Here is a 22,192-nt window from a genome sequence, read left to right as displayed (position 1 = left end):
ATTTAAGGAAATCTTTTTTGCTTAGAGGGCTGTGTGGTTCTGGGAGGGTAGTTGAGGTGGGTATCCTCACAACCTTTTTAAGTTCTTGGATAAGCAGTTGAAATGTCATAATGCTCAGTTTAAGTTTGGATTTAGATTTTATTGTCATGTATACTCAAGTACAGTGAAAAGTGTAAAATGTCACCACCAAAGGTGCCATCTTGGGTACCAAGGTGCTTTAGTATAAAGTAGTAAAAGAAATAGCATTAACAAGTTAAGTATTATTTCATAGAATAAGTAGAAAAATAAAGAAATGATGTAATAGTTAATATTAAAATCTTTCTTCCTTTAAACTAAAGGAAAATAAGGGAATAAGTTAAAAGTTCTGCAGCCTTTGAGTCCTCTGTTTATCTCGCTCTGTGGAAAACCTCAGCTATCTGTTCTTGACAATGTCACCACAGATACTGTCACTGATGCTGAAGCTGTCATCTCTCCCATCTCCCTCGGTGCCTCAGGAATATGCCTGGGCAGAACCCGCTCACATGCTGAACAAAGACACCACCATGAGCCTGGTGGGCCTAGTGCAGCTTTGGTGCAGAATCAGTGGTCTGACAGGCCTCTTCTGAACTATGATTCTTAGTGGATACCAGCCGCCATTGTAACACAGACTGGGCTGATTTCCTCTGTCATACAGACAAGTGATTATGCAATATGGAGAAGACATGCAGATCAACTGTTGGCAACCAGAACAAATGTGACAGAGACAACATTTAATAGAAGATTTTAAAAAATCAGCTGTACCAGATAGAGACTTGGATATACCAGAGAACATAACAGTAACTGAAGCATCTGCGTGAGACAGACAGGGTAAGGTCAAGTCGCCATTTTCTTAGACCGTGGGCTGCTCTCTCATTAGAGAAAGCAAGTGGTGGTAGTTTAACACAAGGTTCACTATCCTCAGGGGAGGGGAAAGAGGTTGAGAAATGGAGTACTTCATGGTAATCTCAGATGGTGCAGGAATTTAGCCAATGTCGTTGGGATCACTCTGCATAGCAAACCAGTCATCCAGTTAACTGAGCTAACTGACTCCCAGTGATATAGTACTGTAGTGGGGAATACCATGACATTGATTGAATCTCTGAACACCATTATCTCTGGAAAAGATGACAAATAATGTTCTTTATACACCTAAAACAGGAAGTTTAGGATAACAAAAAAACCACACGTGCGGTGCACCAACAGCCACACAGGAATTGATGTCCTTTAGAACATGCTAATTGTTGTGACTGTATTTGTTGCAGGAATCTCTGATGTAAAGGTGGAAGGATGTTCTGTATTTGTATAAATATTGTGGACTGTCATTTTGAGTTCAATGACATGATGATGTCATTGTCTATTTTTGGGTGGGAAAACAGCTCTCTCTAACCTTGCTGCCAGCAGATAAACACCTTCTTAATAAAATTCCTGATGTTTAAAGGTTCTGCCTCCTGTTCTTTCTTAGGACTTAGTAAGAATTTTCAACCTTGTTATGTCCTTCCCTTCATCTCACTATTGCACTAACATCTCCTATCGAGGTGCCTACCTTAATAATGGTGAATCAATTTTATTGAATCAAGGTGAAGCTCATGTCATTTTAAATGTCAGGGTTCATTTCCATGCCCCATACAGATGTTGGCTGTTTGAAACCAGTGGGCAGTGACCTGTCAACTGGGCCCAAAGCAACAATAAGTCATCTGGAAGCAGTTTTGGGAGGACCTTTGCACTTAGGGTTAATGAGTCTGTTTCTCAGATTCAGAGGAGTGTTTAAAATAAAGTTTAAAATTCGTATTTGCTTGGACTATGGCCCTAATTCTTCTCGTTGCATTTGCCCTGGTGGAAAAACAGCAATCACTTTTCTGCTCATGCTACTTGTTAGATAACAACTGAATCCCAGACACAATAAAGAAGACAGGGCATTTAAATGGTTATTGGATAAACATTTGGATGATAATGGAATAGTGTAGTTTAGATGGGTTTCAGATTGGTTTCACCGGTCAGGGCAACAGCGAGGGCTGAAGGGCCTGTACTGTGCTGTTATGCTCTATGTTCTATCTCTACTGGCTTCCAGCAGCTGCTGGTGCCCACAGGCTCTGTACAGCAGGTCAAAGTAGAATGTTGTGGAAAGGGAGTGGGACCTCAAGTGGGTCAGTCTCCTGGCTTGCCAGATTCCTAATTGAGAAACAATGTTAAAATCCATAATTTGTTACTTTAATATCCTATTGGTCTCACCTTATATTAGAACATAGAACAATATAGTGCAGAACAGGCTCTTTGGCTTTCGATGTTGCGCTGACCTGTGAATGAATCTAAGCCCATCCCCCTATGCTATCCCATCATCATCCATATGCTTATCCAAGGACTGTTTAAATGCCCCTAATGTGGCTGAGTTAACTACATTGGCAGGCAGGGCATTCCACACCCTTACCACTGTCTGAGTAAAGAACCTGCTTCTGACATCTGTTTTAAATCTCTCACCCCTCCATTTGCAGTTATACCCCCTCGTACAAGCTGACATCATTATCCTCGGAAAAAGACTCTCACTGTCCACCCTATCTAATCCTCTGATCGTCTTGTATGTCTCTATTAAATCCCCTCTTAGCCTTCTTTCCTCCAATGAGCACAGACCCAACTTTCCCTCAGCCTTTCTTCATAGGGCCTGTGCTCCAGACCAGGCAACATCCTGGTAATTCTCCTCTGCACCTTTTCCAATGCTTCCACATCCTTCCTGTAATGGGGTGACCAGAACTGTACGCAATATTCCAAGTGAGGCCGCACTAGCATATTGTACAGTTGCTGTATGACATCACGGCTCCGAAACTCAATCCCTCTACCAATAAAACCCACTGTATGCCGCCTTAACAGCGCTATCAACCTGGGTGGCAACTTTCAGGGATCTATGCACATGGACACCAAGATCCCTCTGCACATCCACACTACCAATTATTTTTCCATTGAGACCCAGTATTCTGCCTTCCTATTATTCTTCCCAAAGTGAATCACCTCACCTTTTTTCTGCATTGAATTCCATTTGCCACCTTTCAGCCTAATTCTGCAGTTTATCCAAGTCTCCCTGCAACCCGCAACATTCCTCTGCACTGCCCACCACTCCGCTGACTTTAGTGTCATCTGCAAACTTACTAACCCATCCACCTATGCCTGCATCCAAGTCATTTATAAAGATGACACACAGCAGTGGTCCCAAAACAGATCCTTGAGGCACATCATTAGTAACCAGACTCCAGGCTGAATATTTTCCATCAACCACCACTCATTGCCTTCTTGCAGAAAGCCAGTTTCTAATCCAAACTGCTAAATCTCCCTCAATCCCATGCCTCCGCGTTTTCTCCAATAGCCTACCATGTGGAACCTTATCAAAGGCTTTACTGAAGTCCATGTACACCATGTCAACTGCCCTACCCTCATCCACACGCTTGGTCACCTCAAAAAACTCGGAGGTATGTGAGACACGACCTGCCCTTGACGAATCCATGTTGACACTCTCCAATCAAATTGTTGCTTGCTAGATGATAATAGATCCTATGTCTTATAATCCTTTCCAAAACGTTTCCTACAACGGACATAAGGCTCACTGATCTATAATTATCTGGGTCATCTCTATTGCCCTTCTTGAACAAGGGCACATTTGCAAGCCTCCAGTCCTCTCGTTCTAAACCTGTAGACGATGATGACTCAAAGATCAAGGCTAAAGGCTCCGCCATCTCCTCCCTAGCTTCCTAGAGAATATTTGGAAAAATCCCATCCGGCCCAGGGGATTTAACCACCTTCACACTTTCTAGAATTGACAACACCTCCTCCTTACTAACCTCAATCCTTTCAATTCTAATAACCCATAACTCAGTCTTCTCTGCAATATTCTCCTTTTCCTGAGTGAAAACAGATGAGAAATATTTGTTTAGCACCTTGCCAATCTCCACAGGGTCACACAATTTCTCACTTCTGCCTTTGACTGGCTCTATTCCTACCCTAGCCATCCTCTTATTCCTCACATACCTATAGGAAGCTTTAGGGTTCTCCTTTATTCTACCTGCTAATGTCTGCTCATATTCCCTCTTTGCTCTTCTTAACTCTCTCTTTAAATCGTTTCTAGCTAATCTGTAACTCTCCATCGCCTCATCTGAACCATCTCGTCTCAACGTCACATAAGCTTCTCTCTTCCACTTAACAAGACATACAATTTCTTTAGTGAAGTACGGTTCCCTTACCATATCACTTCCTCCCTGCCTGACAGGGACATACCTAACAAGGACACACAATATCTGTTCCTTAAACCAGCTCCATATTTCGATTGTCCCCATCCCCTGCATCTTGCTACCCCATTCTATGCCTCCTAAGTCTTGCCTAATCACATTATAAATGTGATTAGCCATTATAAATGGCTCCGTTATACCAATCTTGTCCCTGATTCATGAGATTTGGCTTCAAGTCTGTAGTCCAGGACTTGAGCACCAAATGGCGGAAAGAGTAATGGTGTTCTGAGGTACTGCTGCACTGTCAAAAGGGCTGTCTTTTGGGTTGTACATTGAACCTAAGCCCAGTCTACTCCTTTAGGCAGCACTATTTAAATCCAGCTGCACATGACAAAAGCAAGGAAGCTGTGGTGAACCATTGGTTCACTCTCTATTGGAGAATGATGTCAGTTCTGGACACAACTTTTGGAAGGATGTGAAAGCTGTAGAGAGACCACAGAAAAAAATATGGGGATTGTTGCTGGGATGAGGAACTTCAGTTCCAAGGCTAGATTGAAGAAGCTACCGATGTTCTCCTTAGAGAAGGGAAGGTTGTGAGATTTAACAGGAGTTGTTCACAATTTATCAGGAAATAAATGACCCCTCTTACTGAAAAATCAAGAAGACACAGACTTAAGGTGATAGGCACAAAAAAAAACAGAAGTGACATTAGAAAGCATTTTTTTCACACGTGTTCAGGATCTGGAACAAACTGGCTAAGTGTATGGTGGAGGCAGATCACACTTTGGCTTTCTTAATGAAATTTAAGTATCTGACAATGAAAATGCTGCAGTATCATGAAGCAAATATAAGTGAGCGTGACCAGTTGAATTTTTCTTGCAGAGAATTGGCGTAGACTTGACAAGGTGATTGGAACTCCCTCCCTAACAAGACTGGACATTCCTTCATATGGATTGCTGTGTTCTGCGGAAGTGGCTCAGCAGAACCTTCTCAAGGGCAATTAGGGATAAATAGATGCTAGTGATACCCACATTTTAAAAACACATGGGGTATCACGATTAAGTTACGGCAAGATGCCCAATTTTGTTTAACAATGTGACTGAAGTTAATTTCTGGTTTTTGCTGACTTCACCTGCACAACGCACTAGCTATCCGCAGCACTCTGAAACAATCAGATGACAAAACTGTGTTACAAACAAACTAAACAGGAAACTCAATGGGATTGATGCAGCAGCCGCTATTTGTCAACTGCCATTATTTTTAACATTGACTAATATAAAAATGTTAGGTCCTTTGACACAATATTCCAAAATGGTTTTCAGTGCTTAATTGCAATGATAAGACTTGAAACACTGAGTAAATTTGATTTAACCTGAAGTATTGACTAATGGAACATTGTCACATGGGACCACAACTGCCTGCAATTTCTCCTTCAAATCACACGCCAGCTTGACTTGGAAATATATCACCATTCCTTTGATACTATGTCAAAAAATCTTAGAACTTGTCATCTAACAATACTGTGGGGTTCCCACCCCAACACAAACTGCTGGAGTTTAAGAAGGAAACTGCCATCTTTCAATAGCAGTTAGGAAGGTGAAATAAATACTGGCCTTGCCATATCCCATGAGTAAATACCATGAAGTAGAATCCATGGCCCCTTCATTTAAAATCCAAAGTTCTTTTAGAACAGTTTCATTTCTGTCATTGACTCTCAGTGGAAAGATGAGTCAGAGCAGTCAAACCTAAATTGGTATGTTTGTTGAGATAACAAGGTGTAGAGCTGGATGAACACAGCAGGCCAAGCAGCATCAGAGGAGCAGGAAAGCTAATGTTCCGGGCCTGGGCCCTTCTTCAGAAAATAGGCTGGAACATCAGCTTTCCTGCTCCTCTGATGCTGCTTGGCCTGCTGTGTTCATCCAGGTCTACACCTTGTTATCTCAGATTCTCCAGCATCTGCAGTTCCTGCTGTCCTGGTATGTTTGTTGGTTATTTTAAACAGTCCTTGTGCGATCAGCAGGAACATTTATCCTCCACTGAGCTGAGTTCCCCAATTCCCCTCGCAAGATTGTACCTTTGATTTACCTGAGTGCCAGGAACTATTATTCAGTGAGTCTTTTTTTTACAGCGTAGAAATAGTTCTGGGAAAGTCCATAATCGTTTAACCAACGCTCATCAACCCCATTCACCTCTGGAGATATCAGAGGCACTGTTTCAGCAAAGCCTCCCTTTAAGATTCTCCTGATGGCTGTCCAGGAGAGAGAAGTCATGTTTTTCACTATGAACGGTAACAAATTGCATTCCAACCAAAGAAGATCAGCTTTTCGAGAGAATCTTGTTCCATTGCTATAGAGGATGCCTGATTTTCTGTGTTCCACTGCAGTACTGTTGACTACTGAATGCTTCAAGCACTGTTGAATATGAATTAGCATTATAAACCTACCACTGTACAGGGCTCTGATGAAGGGTCTAGGCCCGAAACGTCAGCTTTTGTGCTCCTGAGATGCTGCTGGGCCTGCTGTGTTCATCCACATTTTATTATCTTGGATTCTCCAGCATCTGCAGTTCCCATTATCACTGTACAGGGCTGTCAAGCACAGGTTTGGGTAGCAGGCATTTCCATCTGATGTTTCATGGGCAATCAATGTCACTTCTTTGCAGTTACCAATGTACTGCTGCTTTCACCACAGTGCTACAGGCTCTTGCAGATCTGGCAGGGTTCACACTTAAAACTCAAAAAGGAGCTATGACACTCAGCAGATCATGCACCATCAGCTACCTGGTCCCTCATCAAAACTAGGAACCTGACATTCAAAATAGAAAGCAAGGTGTACCATTTGGCCACTCCAGTCTGTTCTGCCATTTAATAAGATTGTGGCTAATATGTTTGTATTTTGAATTTCACATTCTCATCTACCTTGATAACCCTTGATTTGCTTCTCTTACAAGAATCTATCTATCCCTGTATTAAAAAAAAATCAACTGACCCTGCTTCCACCACCTTCTGGCACAGAGTTCCAAAATAATGCAAACTTCTGAGAGAAACAAAAATTCTCATTCCTGTTTTGATAAGGCAATCCCTACTTTTGAAAAAGTGTCCCAAGTTTTGGACTACCTTACAGGAGGGAACATCCTTTCCTTGTACGCCTTGTCAAACCGATTCAGGATCTCTCACACTTTCAATCAAATCATCCCGCACTCTTCCAAACTGCCTAAAAGCCTATAGTATTCTACCTAATCACATGAGATAACCCAGTCATTCTGGGTATCAATCTAGTAAACCTCCTATGTACTGCCTCTGAAACAATAAATAATTCTTCCTTTAATCAGAATCTTCCTTTAATAAGAATTCCAAAATTGCACACAGTATTTGAGATATGGTGTCACAAGTGCCTTCTTAAAACCTACCACTTTGATCAACATTTTAGTCACTGCTTCTAATATCTCTTCCTTTAGCCCAGTGCCCATTCCTATATAATGTGTTTTTGTGAAGCATTGGAATGTTTTTCTGTGTTAAAAGTGCTTTCCATATGCTAGCTGTAAAAATTATCTTTGACGAGCAGGATGCAGGGGAGGTGATGGCCTAGTGGTGTTATTGCTGGATTGTTAATCTAGAGACCCAGGTAACATTCTGGGGACCTGAGTTCAAACCCTGCCATGACAGATAGTGGACCATAAGACCAGAAGACATAGGAGTGGAAGTAAGGCCATTCGGCCCATCAAGTCCACTCTGCCATTTAAATCATGGCTGATGGGCATTTCAACTCTACTTCCCTGCATTCTCCCCATAGCCCTTGATTCTCATTCCTGTCATGGAATTTGAATCCAAATAAAAATGTCTGGAATTAAAAGTCTAATGGTGACCATTAATCCATTTTAGATTGTCAGGAAAAACTTATCTGGTTCACTCATGTCCTTTAGGAAAGGAAACTGACATCCTGACCTAGTCTGGACTACATGTGACTCCAGTCACAGAGCAATGTGGCTGACTCTTAACTGCCCTCTGGGCAATTAGGGATGGGCAACAAATGCTGCCCCAATCAGCAATGCCCTCATCCCATTAGTGAATAAATGAATAAAGAAAGCAGATGGTTTCCTAATGCATTTGGCTTCCACATTGCTCCCAATGAGAAATCTAGGCAGCAACATTGCACAGGCAGAAATCACTGAAGAATATCCAAAAGTACGTGACCACAGAGCTCCTTTATTTGTTACCCTAATGTGAATAGCATCTGAAAGTAGAAGGAAAGAAATGCCAGAAGTTCTTCCTTTATCTTTAATAGCACAATAACAATTTGCTGTTGAACATTATTCAACCTACCAGGATCAATAATATGTAACACAACAGCCCATTAAAACCAATGAAGCTACTTTTCTAATCAACATCAAGAAGTGGAAGTTCCTCAGACAGAATTGAACCATATTTTCAAAGTTATATTGCAGTAAGAACAAAAGTATGTACAAAATGGATGAAACAAAGTCCATGCCAAATAATAGGCTTCCATGCTTATTAACTTTGTTGTTGTACAAAGACATTTAAAAGAAAATGCTGCTTTCACCAATTTTGCTTCTATGTTCTAATATGTAACTGTAATCTTTTATATTTGAAGCATCCTGCCTAATTTCTCCTTCTCTTGTCCAGATAGGCAAGCTCTGTGTTGTGGAATGCGTTTTGCATTGGCAATTCGCTGGCCACATTACAATGAGGAACCCAACCAAAAATGGTTTATATCTCCGCAATTACCTCCCCAACTATGGATCCTCTGAGTGAGTGACATGCATGCCTGATTCACAGTCTGTCTGCTTTATTTATAATTTGAATCAACATGTTCAGATATGCTCTGAAACATCTCTGAAGCAAGTAGAACTTGAACCCAGGTCTCCTCGCTCAGAGGTCGGGAAACCATCACGAAAATTAACACCATATGTTTTAAAATCCATTTTTGGTGGCTTAGGATCTATCATTTGAATTCTGGAATTGGCATTTACTGGAAAGATGGGAAACCAGGCTGATAACAGACCACTGCAGGAGGTTCAGGTGCTCATAGAGGTAAGGTCACCATGTTTTGCAGATTATTCTTCAATACATTCTTGTCTTTAAATACCAAGACATCTTTGGGAATGATTTTGGAGCTGCTACTCACTCACACAGTGCCTCAAAGGATGACATTGGACTCTACTATCTGCAATCAAAGGAGTATACAATGGCACAGCATAGAAGGAAGCTATTCAGCCTGTTATAGCTTCTCCAGTTCTTTGAAAGAAGAATTTGGTTAGTTTCACCTCTCTGCAGTTTACTCATATCCATTTTTTTTCCCTTAAGTCTTTCCCCAGATTGATTTGAATGCTTCTATTGAATTTTGTCCACTCTATGAAGCAATTTCTTCTGAATCCTAATCACGCTTTGTCTAATTTTTTTTTACCATGATGGCTCAGTTTCTTTTACCATTCATTTTAAATAATCTACTTCTGGTTACTACTTTCGGACAAAGGAAACAATTTCTCATTTTTTAAATGAATATTCACTCACAGGATGATTGGCATCGGTGGCTGATTGATTGATTGATTGATTGTGCCACCCTAAATGCCCAGGAGAAGGTGTTGGTGAATCAGAACCACTGCAGTCCACGTATTTTCAGGATACCGACACTGATGTTAGAAAGGAAGTTCCAGCATTTTGACCCAGTTATCGCGGAGGAATGGTGATATAATTCCATGTCAGATTCCTTGTTCTAATCAAACTCTTTATGATTTGAAATACCTCAGTCCTGCTGTAAGGAGAGATTCCTTTGTAAGTTTCTGATGCTCTGAAAGAATTCATCTTTCCTTGACAAGACTTCTGAGAACATTGTTTGAGTGAGCAGCCATAATGTGACATCTCCTCAGCCTTCGATCAGGTGCATCATGTCTCATCTGCTGGTTTCCTTGCGAGACATAAGTAACCCTACGCCAATTACTCATTGTGATTACCTGCGTCGTCTTGAATTAGTCTGATCCGATGAATACAAATGACGCTGTCGGTAGCAAATTTTCAAAGCTCTGACATTGTCTCCTCTCCTTTCTCTCTGGCCCTAATCTTGCTTAATTATTCTTTGGAAATGAGGAGAATGAAAAATGAGTTTTGTGCCGTCAGTGTTTTCTTCCTTTTTGGACTAATTGAAGGTCTTCTCAGACCTTCAAAGAATAAGGACCCATGTCTGATTATTAACTATCAGCAGTTGGTCTATACTAACTTATTATGGTTGCAGAGCCTTCCATCCCATACAATTTAGCCAAGCAAGCTTCCTGTGTTTCAAGCATAGTTCACTTGGTAACACTCTTGAGTGTTCAACTTTGAATTCCGATGTTCCAGATTCAAGTCCCATGGCAGGGTTTAAAGAAAATAAAAATAAGGAATGTGTGTTTGGCTGGTACTGGCTTTCAAGTAAAATGTCATAGAAAGATCTCATGTGCCTGCTTGAGTGATGTAAGGGATTCGTGGATACTGTTGACAAGAAGAAGGGGCCTTGACCCCACCCCCCCTCCACAGCCCCATGGCACCTTCCCCTGCAACTGCAGAAGATGTAACACCTGTCTGTTTGCCTCCTCCATCCTCAGTATTCAAGGGCTCAAACACACCTTTCAGGTGAAGCAGTGTTTTAACTGCACTCCACTCAATCTAGCTTACTGCATTTATTGCTCACAATGTGGCCTCCTTCACACTGGGGAAACAAAGTGTAGACAGAGTAGTCACTTCACAGAATACCTATGTTCTGTCTGCAAAAAAAAGACCCTGAGCTTCCAATAGCCTGCTACTTTAACACACCATCCTCTCCCCTGGCCAACATCTCTATCTCAGGTTTGCTGCTGCGCTCCAGTGAAGCTCAGCGCAAGGTGCAAGATCAGTTTTCCTCATTTACCTCAGTTTCCACATTTTCCTCAGTGACCTAATTTTCTACTTGAGAATTCTACAGCCTTCTGGACTCAATGTTGAGTTCTACAATGTTTTTCTTGTGCTGTCTCATGTCCTTATCCCAACCCCCATACCCCCATGGATGAAGGGTCTAGGCCCGAAACGTAAGCTTTTGTGCTCCTGAGATGCTGCTTGGCCTGCTGTGTTCATCCAGCCTCACATTTTATTACCCCATACCCCAAGCTTTGTTTTAACATTGTCTGCTATGACACACAACCCATTGTTAGCTACTAACAGTCCCCATTAATAGCTATTCACCCTGCCAGTCTGATTGTTAACTGCTTCTTTGTCAAAGTGTTCTTCTCTTTGTTTGGGCTCCATCCTTCCCTATCATTTACTCCTTACCCCCTCTTCCCACCCTACCTTCTGCATAACAATTTTTTTCCTTACAACCATTAGTTCCGAGAAAGGGTCACTGGACCCAAAATAGTATCTCCAATTTCTGACCATATTTGCTGCCAGATCTGCTGAGCTTTTCCAACAATTTCTGTTTATGTGCCTTAACACTTATGCTCTGTCTAATATTTCTTAACATCACAAAAACCATATTATTCAGTCATCGTCATATTGCTGTTTGTGGGAGTTTGCTGAGTGCATATTGTTTGCTGTGTTTTCTGTTTTGCAACAGTAACTATACTTCAAAAATATTCAATTGGCACTTTCAGACAATCAGAGGTCATGAAAAAGTTATGTAAAAGCAAGTCTATCTTTTTCTTAAATAATAAAATGTGAGGCTGGATGAACACAGCAGGCCCAGCAGCATCTCAGGAGCATAAAAGCTGACGTTTCGGGCCTAGAAACTTCATGAAGCGTCTAGGCCCGAAACGTCAGCTTTTATGCTGCTGGGCCTGCTGTGTTCATCCAGCCTCACATTTTATTATCTTGGATTCTCCAGCATCTGCAGTTCCTATTATCACTGATATCTTTTTCTTAATTTGGCTTCTGATCCTATAAAATGTCCTCCTTAGCAATTATGCATCATCATCACCCATATGACAAAGGAATGCATGTCATTGTACAATCAGAGACTGTTTAATTTGATTATTTGTGAATTCCCATCACTTCAATGATGGAACTAACCATATAGCTTTCATTGGGCACAAATGCAATTTATTGGAGGTTGCTGTATCCATCTATTTGAAATCTTCTAAGTACATGTGTCACTGCAGACCATTAAGTGCACAGGGTGATATCCTTGGAATTGTGAAAAAGCTTTTAGTGCAGATGTATCTCTACTGCCTAAAATATTACAGCTTGCTGCTATAACAGTTACCTTTATTGACCCTGTTGGAACTGACTAGAATTTATCCTGGACTACAGATGGCTCCTGAAGATTAGGATGTTACCACTCGAAATCTGTGCCATTTCCACACAAATTGTTCATGGATTTCGTAATGGCATGTCTCTTATACCCAGTTCCACCATTTAATTCCCTCTCTCTCTTGCCATCCTCTCCACATCCACCGTTCAAGATCCCTCAGGATCTCTCAATCAAGGCACGTGAGATGATATAAGACCATAAACATAGCAGTAGAAGTAAGGCCATTCAGCCCATCAAGTCCACTCTGCCATTTAAATCATGGCTGATAGGCATTTCAACAACACTTCCCTGCACTCTCCCCGTAGCCCTTGATTCCTTGTGAGATCAAGAATTTGTCGATCTCTCTTGAAGGCATCTAACGTCCCGGCTTCCACTGCACTCCATGGCAATGAATTCCACAAGCCCACCACTCTCTGGCTGAAGAAATGTCATCTCATTTCTGTATTAAATTTACCCCCTCTAATTTTAAGGCTGTGCCCACGGGTCCTAGTCTCCCTGACTAACGGAAACAACTTCCCAGCATCCACCCCTTCTAAGCCATACATTATCTTGTAAGTTTCTATTAGATCTCCCCTCAACCTTCTGAGCTCCTATGAGTGCAATCCCAGGATCCTTAGCCGCTCATCATACGTTAAACCTACCATTCCAGGGACCATCCGTGTGAATCTCCGCTGGACACGCTCCAGGGCTAGTATGTCCTTCCTGAGGTGTGGGGCCCAAAATTGGACACAGCATTCTAAATGGGGCCTAACTAGAGCTTTATAAAGATATCAGATAAGATAGTCAATAACTTTGCCAAAGGCAGGTTTGAAGATGCTTTTTCAAAAAAGGAAGAGAGGTAGAAGTGTAGAGTGGTTTAACGGAGAGAAAACTGGAATTTTGGACCTTTCAGGCAGCTGAAAGGCCAGAGATAGTGGACTCGTTAAAATCAGGGTTGCTCTTGTGGCCAGAATTAGTGAAACTTGAAAGTGACATCTTGAAAGGTTTTGGAGCAATTGGAGATTACAGCCACTGAATGCCTTTGAATGAGTGACTCCGGTGCTGGGAGTCTAGAGTTTATTTTTTGTGCTATATGCCACAGACCTGCCTATTGCTGGGAAAATACCAGCAGTCCTTAAATGGACATTAATTGCCCACTAACGGGTCTTAATTGGCGGTGAGTAAATACAGTCATCTATGGGCTTTAGGGTGAAGGCAGGAAGGTGGCAGCGCATTCACAAGCAGCTTTACCATGAGGGCAAGTGCAAGATTCTGCCTGTGGAGTAAAATATAATCTGGGAATCATGACAAATCTGTATAAAATGCTAAAGTTCTTGAGTTCTGGGCAACATTTTTTAGGAGATTATGAAAGCTTTGGAGAGGATACAGAAGAGGATTACTAGAATGTTAAAATATTAAAATGTGCATTTACGTAGCACCCTTCATGACCAATAGATCTTACAAATTGTGGACAGTCAACTAAGTGCTATTTGAAATTTAGTCACATATGTGATAACAAATGTGTGCTCAATGAAATTCCACAAACAGCGATGTGAAAATGACCAAAAAAAAAATCTTTTTAGGCGATGTTCCAGAGTAAAAGGCATTGAAAAATGTTGGGAGCAGCATTCCCTCTTGTGTTCCTTCCCAGCTGCATGGTCTGTGTTTGGAACTGGAAGGCTGTGATCAGTGTGTTGACGTTGTTTGCCCTGCTCACAAGCAGGGTGCCACTATACATGTCCACAGCTGTACATCTTAAAAGCAACATGGGTGAGAGTTATTTTTAAAAAGAAATTCATTCACGGGCTGTTTATGTTTTCGTCATTTGTTGCCCGTGCTGAGTTGCCCTGAAGAAGGTAGAAATCACCTATTGTGATTTCACAGAGTTCCACATCAAAATGGCCTGGGCATGGCCTAGGCAATGTATGGTCTTCTGTACAATCTTCTGTACGGCCAATTCTCATTCTGGACTTATGAAAGGCTGCTTACACAACTCAAGCGAATGTCCTCTGACATTCCCCTCTCCCCCTCCAGTGGCCAAAGATCAGAATTTGTGGCTATAATGCTATTAATTGTCCAGATGTAAATTCATGTTTCAGTGAACTCCAGACCCCTTTAGGGCGACGCTGTGGCTCAATGATTATCACAGCTGCTTCACAGGACCAGGAACCCAGGTTTGATTCCACCCTCGGGCAACTATCTGTGTGAGATTTGCACATTCTCCTCGCATCTGCGTGGGGTTTCCTCCAGGTGCTGTGGTTTCCTCCCACAGCCCAAAGATGTGCAGGTTAAGAGGCTTGGCCACACTAAGTTGCTCATAGTATCCAGGGATGTGCAAGCTAGGTGGGTTAACCAATGGGAAATGCAATGTTACAAGAACAGAGTAGGGTTTTGGCTCTCAATGGGATGCTTTTCGGAAGGTAGGTGCAGACTCAATGGGCTGAATGGCCTGGCTCCACACTGTAGAAATCCTATGATTTTGCCAGTTGTGAAACTATGAATCTTAATATTGTCAGGGCTGGCCTGGGAATCAAACATCAAATGAAAAAAAACACCACACTAGAACACAGGTTTTTTTTTGTTGATGAAGGAAAAATAATCTCTTCATGTCATAGTTAGGATGGAAGTGTTCAATAACAAGATAATGTATAAGAGGCATTATGGAAATGGAAGCTGTTTACTACTGTAGATTTGTATCATAAGACTGTCAGTTTATCTTGACAATCTTTTTTTGATCAATTCAAGAGAGTAATTAACCTTTGAGGACTGTACAGTGGATATTCATGATCGATTATTGCAGAGTAAAATACTGCCTAATTATAATGTTGTTTCCTAACTTTCTGAATGCTCTGCACATTGTAAATAAAATTCTAGCTATTTTCACTCTTTTTAGTATTTCTAATTGGAATGATCACATTCACCACTGAGACAACTGAAACTTTGGAAATTAAATCCAATACACAGGTGATTGAAACTGGGCAAGTCTTAAGTGTGAGGTGACATGTTAGTTTTCTAGCTCTCAAAAACTGAGGTTTGACTGCAGAAAATGATGAGGATAACAACTGTATTTAAAAGTATAATACCATTTGCATTTGCAATGATATCTTTCACTTATTTATGGTGAGATCCTTCTGATATAGTGGCGTTGCCAAGGCAGTGGAGGAATTGGGATGGTCGTAGAAATTTGCTGTAGTCAGTTTGTGGCCCATGAGACTACCTGGAAATTGGTCCTCAGACATTAGGCTCCTTGATTGCGCATCTAAAGTTCAGAATGCCTCTTTGTCGCCAATAACGATGTATTCACTGGAGCTTAGAAGAATGAGGGATCTCATGAAATCCATAAAATTCTAAGAGGACTAGGCAGGGAAAATGCAGGAAGCATATTCCCAATGACTGGGGAGCCCAGAACCAGGAGTTGCAGTCTAAGAATACAAGGTCGGCCATTTAGCACTGAAATGAAGAGAAATTCATTCAGTGGTGAACCTATGGAATTCTCTGCCATAGAAAATAGTTGAGACCAAAATATTGAATGTTTTCAAGCTGGACGTAGATATAATTCTTGGTGCTAAAGGGTATGGTGGGAGAGCAGGACACATTACTGAGTTGGATAATCAGCCATGTTTATAATAAATGGCAGAGTAGTCTTAAAGGGCTGAAAGTCTTATTCCTCTTCCTATTTTCAATGCTTCTATGTTTTATTATCAGAGAGGATTGAAAAATTGACCTGGTGATTGGAGAAGTAACCTAAACACATATACAGGTTGGAATACAGGCTTACTGTTCAATTTACTTTTGTTGTGTCAGTTGAAAACTCATAAAACAGACTCAAAACACTACTGAATTAAATTTCTTCATGACAATTTGTTCTATTTTCTGCTCCTGAACCTTCTAATTCAGTTACTGCAGGTGGAATGAGTCACATTGACATGATTGGGAAAACTGCTAAGCATGTTCCAGGGTCTGATTGGTCTAATCTGGCCTTTCTTTGCCATATCTGCCTAACAAAATTCTTAGCAAGGCATGGTCTACATACATACTTCTGTTCAGATGTCTGAGGTCACAGGAATACACAATGTTGTACAGGCACAGATAACTACAATTAGCACAAAGACTGTATTTTATTTACTAACTTGACTCTTCTGAGGGATTGAAATGCCAACTCAGTAAGAAGAATGCTTTATTTAATGCAGCAGAGAAACATGTCACTTCAATAACTCAATGTTCAGTACCCCCAGAAAGGATGTAATGGGCTCCCGACAAGTAGGGTTCAACAAAGCTTAGCAGAGGAAACTGTTGCCCATCATTCACTCAGCTTGGAATCTAGTAGCAAGGGCCTATCTGCCAAGGTTCTAGCCTCTTCCTGCCTAAAAGCAACCTACTAGCTCAGTCATGACCATCACTTTCTCCATCCTCATCAGAGGAGGCCTCTCAGTCCTCCGTCTCTTCCTCTTCCAAGATGTTGCCCTTTTGTTGAGTGAGGTTATTAGATTAGATTCCCTACAGTGTGGTAACAGGCTCTTCGGCCCAACAAGCCCACACTGCCCCTTGAAGTATCCCACCCAGACCCATTCCTCCTATAACCTACACACCCCTGAACACTACGGGCAATTTAGCATGGCGAATCTACCAAACCCACACATCTTTGGACTGTGGGAGGAACCCGGAGCACCCGGAGGAAACCCACGCAGACACGGGGACAATGTGCAAACTCCACACAGACAGTTACCCGAGGTTGGAATCGAACCCTTGTCCCTGGCGCTGTGAGGCTGCAGTGCTAACCACTGAGCCACCATGCTGCTGTGCTGTTATGGTTTTGGAGTTCAAATTCCAAAGTCTGCCTTGGGCAGGATTCAAATCCAGGTCCACAGAACATTACATGGGCCTCTAGATTATCGTCTAGCAATAATATATTATCTTCCCAACCTTCGAGGCAACTGTCAATAGAGTAGAGGAAGTTTTACTCTGTATCTAACCCCTTGCTGTCCTTGTCCTGGCAGTGTTTGATGTGGACAGTATTGCTAGAAACTTTACTAAAACAAGACGAAAATATATTTAAACATTACCTTTAATAGGGTAAGCTAACCCAAAACAGAAGCATTAATACACGATATTCAGAGCTTCTCTTCCACTGCAGGAAAATTGCTTATGTCTCATTGGTCAATCACACCTGAGATGGATTACAAAGTGTGAAACTGGATGAAGACAGCAGGCCAAGCAGCATCTCAGGAGCACAATGCTGCTTGGCCTGCTGTGTTCATCCAGCTTCACACTTTGTTATCTTGGATTCTCCAGCATCTGCAGTTCTCATTATCTCTCATTACACCTGAGATGGACCCTGGATCTAACTCATATTGCTCTTGCCCTGAGTGAGTTATTGATGTTAGAATGGTGGGGGGTGGGGGGGGGGGGGGGGGGGGGGTGGGGTGGGTGTTATCTAAAATGATTTCAAGCCAACTGTTTGGGACTACTGCCTAATCATTTTGGCCAAACAGCTCGGATGTGTAGGAAGCTACCTCCCCAGGGATATTGTGAAGTATGTTCTGCATTGCCTCTCCGTCTTCTGGAGATAGCATTGCTTGTAGATTCAATATCTGGTGAATGCCTATAGAAAAGAAATCTATAACATTCTAACAGGACTGGACAGATTAGATGCAGGAAAGATGTTCCAGATGGTGAGAAAGACCAGACCAAGGGTCATAGTTGAAAGGTAAGAGCTAAATCTTTTAGGACTAAGGTGAGGAGAAGTTTCTTTACCCTGAGAATGGTCAACCTGTGGAATTCACTACCACAAAAAGAGGTTGAGCCAAGACATGTGTTTTCAAGATGGAGGCAGATCTAGCTCTTGCGGCTAAAGGAATCAAAGGATAGGGCGAGGGTTGTATTAGAGCTTTGAGCCTGATGATCAACCATGATCATAATAAATGGTGGAGTAGGCTTGAGGGATCAAATGGCCCACTCCTGCTGATGATGCAAGTACAGTTACAACATTTCAAAGACATTTGGACCCATTCATAAATAGGAAAGGTTTAGAGGGATATGGGCCAAATGCAAGCGAAAAGGACTAGTTTAGTTTTGGAAATCTGGTCACATGGACAAGTTGGACTGAAAGGTCTGTTTCTGAGTTGTATGATTCAATATCTATGTCTATCTTCTAGGTTTGTCATTACTGTGGCTCCTGGCTGCCTGGAACTTATGATTCTGCGGGTTTATTTGCAGCCTATGCCTCCCTTACCCTTCTGCATAGATTCCCCCTTCAGAATGGCAAGACAAGGGACAGTATTGTCCTGTGCCAATTTTAGCTCTGTGAATACGGTGTATTGATGAATTAAGTCATCATTCTCTTTGAGGTTTTGTCCTACAAACCTCTTCCATAATGACTTTGCTAAGCTGTTCACTGAGTATTCTTAGATGATAAAATGTGAGGCTGGATGAACACAGCAGGCCAAGCAGCATCTCAGGAGCACAAAAGCTGACGTTTCGGGCCTAGACCCTTCATCCTCTCTGATGAAGGGTCTAGGCCCGAAACGTCAGCTTTTGTGCTCCTGAGATGCTGCTTGGCCTGCTGTGTTCATCCAGCCTCACATTTTATCATCTTGGAATCTCCAGCATCTGCAGTTCCCATTATCACTGAGTATTCTTCCTCCCTTGACCTTCTCCACAATGGCATGCACGCCATCTTGAGGTAGGCGCTATGCAGTGGCAGATGACAGATCCTCACGACCAAGGAGTCATTGTGCATTGCCCATGGTACTTAAAAAATGTTAGTACTCTGTCCCTGAGCTGCCACTAACATCTCCCATCCCCAGACATTTCCCGTGTCTAGCGTGAATTTCCAGCTGGGAAATTAGAAGTTCCAGTTCTAAAGGCCGCTGCCCTTTGTTACCTGAGACCTTTAGGTCTTACATCTCTCTCTCTCTCTTCCTCTCTCTCTCTCTCTCCCTCTCTCTTCCTTCATACCTTAGACAACACAAGGTGTCAGTCAGCCCACGAGGTACAGCAGCTCTGTGACTTCCTGGGATCTTGTTGCAATGTGACACCATCGGTTCTGGAGCTGCTCTGTTTTTTGAGGAGTGGAACCTACCTACTGGGCTCATGATTAGTAGGACGCCCCTTCAGTCAGCCAAAAACTCAAAGCACTAACCGCACCCAAAATAACCACCTCAGTCAGAGTGCTGCTATTTTATCTGCGCCTGTGACAGTGACTTCCTCGGGAGAAAATGCTGCGATTCAGCTTTTACTGTGAGAATGAATATCTCTGACCCTCCCATTGTCATCCACCAAACTCCCCTCATTATCTCTCACTACGGTGCCTTGACATTCAGTTACCTTTGTTACTTTTGAACATTTCCCCCTCATGTTGTTGTTGACTTCACCATCTCCAACTGAGTACCTGGTCCCAATGCCCCTCCTGACCCTGATCTCTCCCATTCTATGTCACTGTACAATCCCTGCCCATGACACTACCACATCCAAATTTCCCCCATGACTTTTCAATATATTCTTCGTTGAGCAGTGGCAACAGACAGACAGCCCTAAACCTTCCACTTCAACAGTTTTCTGTGATCATTCTAAACAAACAAAGAAAGAATAAAACATACTGCGGTGTCTAGGCTTGGATGGACTGTTCATGAGCTGTGGAGTTCCCTAGTCTTGATAGTGCCCCTCCCTTACCTAGCCTTGCATCTCTTTCCCTGCGACTCTCTTTCACTGTGCGGCCTTTGTTCCACTCGCAGACTATACTTGCAGCTGGTTTAAAGCTGTATTGCTATCTGAATAATTATTCTGTTGTCCTGGAAGACGTTCAGCTTGTTAAGTCCATGTCCCTTACGGGTACTAAGGTTGAGTCAAACAACACAGAAACACACCCCTCAGTCCAACCAGTCCGTACGAACATAATCCCAAAATGAACTAGACCCATCTGCCTGCACTTGGCACATATCCCTCCAAATGTTTCATATTCATGTACTTATCCAAATGTCTTTTAAATGTTGTAACTGTGCCCAGATCCACCACTTCCTCTGGAAGTTCAGTTCACACCTGAGCCACTCTCTGTGTAAAAATATTGCACGTGTCTTTTTTTAAAATCTTTCTCCTCTCACCTTAAAAATATGCCCCTTAGTCTTGAAACCCCCCACCCTGAAGAACACCTGCCATTCACCTTACCCATACCCCTCATGATTTTATAAACCCCTATTAGATTAGATTAGATTCCCTACAGTGTGGAAACAGGCCCTTCGGCCCAACAAGTCCACACCGCCACTTGGATCATCCCACCCAGACCCATCCCCCTATAACCTACACACCCCCGAACACTACGGGCAATTTAGCATGGCCAATCCACCCAGCCTGCACATCTTTGGACTGTGGGAGGAAACCGGAGCATCCGAAGGAAACCCACGCAGACACAGGGAGAATATGCAAACTCCACACAGACAGTCGCCTGAGGCTGGAATCGATCCCGGGTCCCTGATGCTGTGAGGCTGCAGTGCTAACCGCTGAGCCACCGTGCTGGCCCGATATGTAGCATATCTGTTTCATATCAATTAAGAATTCTGAAGGATCCACTGGACAGTCCTTGACTTTGGCTGAAAAGATTAAAATAAGATGAAATAGAAGGAAGAAAAACCGAAAGAACTGCGGATGCTGCAAATCAGCAACAAAAACAAAGTTCCTGGAAAAGCTCAACAGATCTGGCAGCATCTGTGATGGAAAAAAAACAGTTAACATTTTGGGTCCAGTTTTGAGGAAGGGTCACTGAACCCGAAAAGTTAACTCTGTTTTTTTCCTTCACAGGTGCTGCCAGATCTGAAATAGGAGCAACGCACTGTTTGAATTAGTTACTATTTCTGAGGCATAATGTTTTCACATTAAACCAATAATTAGTGTGTTTATGGGCGACAGCAATAAGAATCTTGGGGTCAGGTTTCCATAGCCATTCTGCTCCTCACCTTAATGCTGCTCTCCAAGAGTGAGAAGAATGACCGTAGCTGTGATTTCAACCCAGTTTTGGTCTGGAGCAGACCTTACAGCAAAGTCTCTCATTCTGATAATAACACTTCCCAACTTACTCACAAGGTGGCATTAGTCGATTACTCTACACTGTCAAAGAAGGTTTTCCCCAGTGAAATGTTTGATCAAACTGACTGCTCCCCCAAAGACTGAAGATGTATGCTCTGTTTCCAACTGCAAAAGCCAACCTTGGAGAATATGATGCCTTTGATTTTATTTTTAATCCAATCTGGGGAACTTCTTTTTCTTGCAGGAATTAATTTCTACAAGCAGCTTTCCAGCACATGCCCAGGGAAGTTGTAGTCAAGCTCAGCTGTCCACCTCTGCGTTCTACACTTGTAGCCACCTCATGTCCTTTCCTTTCTGTCACTGTTAACACTGTATTACATGGAATAAAATATTCTGTGTTTGATGGCATAGACAGAGCTGTCCTTTGTCAATTAAGGAGCTTTACCTACAGTGTGTTGCATTGCCTGCTTTTCTGTCATGTTTTTCTGTAGCTTTTTAAGCTGTATAGTATAAAAGTGAAGTGTAAAAGAAAGGTACAATCTGAATTGGAGCGACACTTCTTTCTTTGAGCAACCTTACATCCAAGCATCATCTCACACTGAAAGGGTTCAAACATGTCTATGTAGTGAAATATTAAACCAGAGGAACCAGAAGCTATTTGACAGCTAAAGGCTCACACACTTCACTAGGAAATGT

The 22,192-nt window shown here is 42.2% G+C and overlaps 1 long non-coding RNA gene across 1 annotated transcript in view; it reads left to right on the top strand.

The window, feature by feature from the left end:
* The window catches only part of LOC125462727 (uncharacterized), a 31,126-nt gene extending 9,265 nt beyond the window's left edge, over positions 1 to 21,861 (top strand). Inside the window, exons 2-4 of the long non-coding RNA XR_007249694.1 lie at positions 8,869 to 8,993; positions 9,182 to 9,276; positions 21,741 to 21,861. This is a non-coding gene — a long non-coding RNA (uncharacterized LOC125462727). The remainder of the gene's footprint in view (positions 1 to 8,868; positions 8,994 to 9,181; positions 9,277 to 21,740) is intronic.
* The last annotated feature ends 331 nt before the right edge of the window (positions 21,862 to 22,192 follow it).

This window comes from Stegostoma tigrinum, chromosome 21 (genome assembly GCF_030684315.1).
Source record: "Stegostoma tigrinum isolate sSteTig4 chromosome 21, sSteTig4.hap1, whole genome shotgun sequence".
NCBI lineage: Eukaryota > Metazoa > Chordata > Chondrichthyes > Orectolobiformes > Stegostomatidae > Stegostoma > Stegostoma tigrinum.
Note: the sequence above shows the minus strand (reverse complement) of the source record. Positions and strands in the feature narration are given on the sequence as shown.